Source organism: Manis javanica, chromosome 1 (genome assembly GCF_040802235.1).
Source record: "Manis javanica isolate MJ-LG chromosome 1, MJ_LKY, whole genome shotgun sequence".
NCBI classification, from domain to species: domain Eukaryota; kingdom Metazoa; phylum Chordata; class Mammalia; order Pholidota; family Manidae; genus Manis; species Manis javanica.
In genome coordinates this window covers 177,291,315-177,295,977 of record NC_133156.1, presented here as the reverse complement: position 1 = coordinate 177,295,977, position 4,663 = coordinate 177,291,315, and the positions used below count along the sequence as shown (strand labels likewise).

General features: G+C 32.7%; 1 long non-coding RNA gene across 1 annotated transcript; it reads right to left on the bottom strand.

The window, feature by feature from the left end:
- Positions 1 to 904: 904 nt before the first annotated feature.
- On the bottom strand, positions 905 to 4,457 carry LOC140849631 (uncharacterized). The gene is made up of 3 exons (XR_012131752.1): positions 4,341 to 4,457; positions 2,324 to 2,415; positions 905 to 1,173 (listed from the first exon to the last, which is right to left on the bottom strand). It is a non-coding gene; the product is annotated as an uncharacterized lncRNA (long non-coding RNA).
- Between the last annotated feature and the right edge of the window lie 206 nt (positions 4,458 to 4,663).

Below are 4,663 nucleotides of genomic sequence, written 5' to 3'. Positions count from 1 at the left end.
GCATTTTTATTTAGTTATTCAACACAATTATTGAGTACATATTATCTGAATTATCTTTGTTTTGAGATATTACTACGAACCTAACACTTTACAATAACTGAACCAAGTAATTTAATGTGCAAAAAGCTACATTAGTCTTTGACCATTGTTTATTTTTCTATGGCTACACAAATGCATGCCAAAACTCTATTCCAATATACCCTCTAGTGATTTGTTTGATAACAATAACTGAATTATAATCATTTATGATATTTAGTAAAATAATTATTTAATTGTTGATGACAATATTGGCCTAGACTTATTTTCAAGTGTTTTCCTTGAGGAATTTCTAGTCACCTAAAAGTGAAAGGGTCCTGTCATTCTCCAGGAGAAAAAGCAAAGTAGCAAGCAGAAAGTATGAAATACATTTGAAAATTCACACTTAATTTTGTGATCAGTGTACAATTTTCTTTATATTCCACAAAATGTGCTACTTCCTGTAAGATGTTTATGATCTTCCACTGGTTGCATATGGATACATCAAACATTTAGAGAGATTTTCCTAACTCTGAAATAACTTGGCTAAACTTGACATTTCTTGACCATTCCTCAATTAACAAATAAAATTTAAAACAGATGATGGTGAACTCAAATTGTATTCAATGAATCATTACTTTTCAAATCATCTCTTTTTATGACTTTCCTTTACTGTACATCTGAATCACTTGAAATCTCTATTGACTGAAGAAGTGCTATTACAATTCATTTTAAATCAGAGTGTCATTCACAATCTTGACAATTAACCCAGATAACCTGCTATGTGAAAAAGTTAACATCAGCTTTAATCTCGTGTATGGAGCTGTTCCTCACTATGTCAGACAGGTACTTCATTTCTGAGAAGGCCATATTTTTGTTCCTTTTGCAATTATATTTAATAATTAACTATATAACATGGAGATGCTGTAAGCACTTAAATTAGAAAGCATTTTAATGTGGGACATATGAGAGCTAAAATGCAGAATGTGAAAATCCAGTTATATAACAAATAATTCTATCCCCCATTTATAAAAGCTGCATTAGTTTCTGACCTCTAAATGCAAAAGTCACTGGATTCATTATGTAACAATGAGATTTCTTGTATTTTATCTCTTCTTCAAAGCCAAATTTCATTTCCTCTTCTTCTGGGAAGCTTTCCTGCACATATAAGAGATGTTATGTTATTGTAATTTTTATCCCTTTTCCACAGAAGAAATTCCCTTCTCTTCCAAATGCCCATCATGCAAATTTTATGTCTTTTTTATTATACTGAACTTTAAAAATCTTGGTCATTATAATTGCTTTAAGTCTTATCTTCCCTGTGAATATTCTGTGAGATGTGACATTATTATTCCTGATAGCTCACATATTTAGAATCATAATACTTTGCACATGGTTAATACTCAATCCACATATTTAAAATGATTGAATTATTTTATACTACCCTATTGTAACATTTATTCTTTGCAGTGTTGATAAAATTAGTATTAAGTGTGCACTAAACATTTTTTAAGAACGAGCACTAACATTATGCTGCTTTTGTAGTCGCAGTGTTTAATACTACCTCTAATTGTTGTTATTGTTTTCTCTCAAACAGAGAATCACAGTCATGCCAATTGGTTTTTTGCCAGTAGATGTCCAGTGGGAATCACACAGGCAATCAATTCATTAAAATGGTTAATTATGACATTAAATGGCAACTTATGTTAGAATAATCTGAAGGAATACAGGATATATGATAGAAGAGGTCTGGGTTTAAGATCTATCAGGGATACTAAACATATTATCACTGGAAAGCTAAAAACCAGATTCTTGAGTTTCAATGTTACAGTAAAGAACACTGAACTCTAAAGAAAGCAAGCAGGTAGAGTTTATTAGAGGTAGCCTGTATATATGGGAGTAGGCAGGGAAAGAATGGGGAGCTCCTTGAAAGAGTTGAAAGGGTTTATAAAGGCAGTTTCCAGGGTGAGAGATTTTAGAAGTAATAGCGTTGATGAATTATTTCATGATATTATATCCTTCATTTGCTTTCTGATGGTGCCATTCCATGGTCAGCAGACCATGATCCACTGACTTTTCCAAAATACAGTCAGGCCTCCTTTTTGGTGTTTCTGCAGGATAAGCTTAACATACAGTAATTTTGTAAATTCTTCTTTCTCCCTCTGGTAATTATTTTAGTGGAAACAGGGATTGGTTACTAATTATTGGTAGTGTTTGTTCTGGCTTAAGATATGGTCAATTGATTGTTAGTCATATGGCTGGTTAGTGGAAACTCTTTGGTTTTTAAAGACATTCTAGGAATTTTTACCTTCTAGCCTTTAGGCCCCAAGATGGAGGTTCAGTTTAAAACAAGAGTCCCTCTTGCTCTTCCCTATCCTATTTCAGTATGACCTGTGAAAACTGGAAAATTACACATATGAAAATTAGAATAAAACTTGAACTATGTACCTTTTGTATAACTTAAATGATATTGTGGAAATTGATGACAATACAAATATATTTGTAGTCATTTAGTACATCTGTTCAAGTAATGTGGTTTGCTCTGTAGAAGTTACTGGAAAATGTTAAAGCCTTTCGAATGTTCAAATCAATTATTGTTCTGTCAGTTATGCAACTTACAAATATTCTTTTCCACTCTCTTTGAATCACAGAAGTAGTATTCAAATAAGGAGTGAATATCTTTAGACAAGTTACTCATAGAAAATATTGAACATAGTAATAACTACATTTTAAGATTTACTAAGTAATGTTACTTTTATATTCTATTTAGTTATATATTTTGTTAACCTATAAAAATATGCTTGAGAAAACTACATTTATGAAAACTTAAACTGACTTTTCTTCAGTGCATTAAGCTTTAATCTTGATTTACTATTTATTTTTCTATTGTTAAACATATCTATGTTATTGATGCTCGAAGAGATAAACTCCAACAAAGAAAAGGCGCACACCTACTTTTTTTATTTTAGAGATTACATTCCATTTCTTCCACAGAAAGAATCTTGATGGACTGAGTTTTTATTCATATTAAAATGGAAGGCTGAATCAACTTATAATGCTTTGAAGTAATTGTACTATCTTTTATTAACCAATGAGCAATATTTTCTATGTTCAGCACAGATAAACTATATAAACATGCTAAATTTATTGTGATATTTTATGCAAAATCTTCAAGGAATTCTGAACTAAAAATAAACTTTTATAGGATCTGCCTGCGTAAACTTTGATTTAATTATTCATTGGAAGATAAAGGAAATTAAAAAGTGAAAAATATACACATTTTCACCAAAAGCACCACTTTTGTTACTTTTATTTGTATTTTCCAATAGATTAATACATAAAAATATCATAAATAAGTTGTCATGTTAACAAGTATTCATCTACATTGTCAACACTTGTCAACAAATATTCATCTACATTTTTAGTTATCTCCTTGTATTTATGCGTCATATTTTATTTATCTTTCAAGATATTTGGAGATACATGTTGTTTAGACTTTTTCATACTGTTAGCAACTCTGCAATGAATATTGTTAAAAATTACTTTAAATTAGTAAAAACTGAAAGGAAATGTTCACTGGTTTACAGTATATGAGATTCAATCCAGACCTAGGGGATCTATGCCACTCCCAATAGCCGGCTGACTATTTAGGAGCAGGGAAAAAATCCAGGAAACTTTCCTGCCTTCCTGCCTGCAAGATAATTTACATACCAGACCCAGTAATTCCTGTTCTTGTTGCTATTTTTAAGGTCATAAATATTATGGGATTATACTACAGTCATTTGCCTGAAAGTGGATTTAAGATATATGGCAATCTCTCCTTAAAAGCTACTCAAAGTAACTCAAAAGATTCCTCATGGAATCTCAAGCTACCTATGTGGGCTAATCAAATGAAGTATTTCTCATATCAAGCTCAATAGGATAAGATTATTATATTTTTGCACTATGGTTGAAAGAACTCACAATATCTGTAATAATTTTAAGTAACTTTTCTAGAGTAGCTCAAATTCTGGATTATCAAAATAAACTATAAGCATCTAATGTATTAACTTGGAGAATTAAGAAGGGCAGATATCTCGGATGTCAAAAATGTAGATATTAATGGATTTGAATGAACACATTTATATTAGCTTATATATGTCAACTGATTTTATCTATCAACTCATCTAGTTTACCCAGAGATATATGAAGTAATTCTCTATAATCCAAGAAATTAAATATTGCTCTGGGTTGAGAAGGTTCCCTGCTCTGGGCAAGTTCACTGTGAATTTGTGGAGACCTATTAAAGACAAGGGCAAGTTAGGGGTGTTAAAAGGGATTCATACCACGTTTACTCTCACAGCAGGAGGTCTCAGTCTCTCCCTGCTCTCCCTCCAGGCTTCCCTCCTCTGCTTGCACTGCCCTCCTACTCAGCTCTCTGCTCCTCCCATTCTCCTCCACTGTCTTCCACTCTCCCAGTTTTCCCACCCGTAGCACTGGGAGGAACTCTGGACGGGTCTCCATGGTGACTAGGGGGATGCCCAACCAATTACGTACCAGGAACTGAGGAGAGGAGGTAACGGGTATTTCCTCTCCACCCATCCCCTGCGCCAGTACTCAGTGACCCACCAGCCACTCTGTCCTCTGTAAACATCCATAGATATGCAAA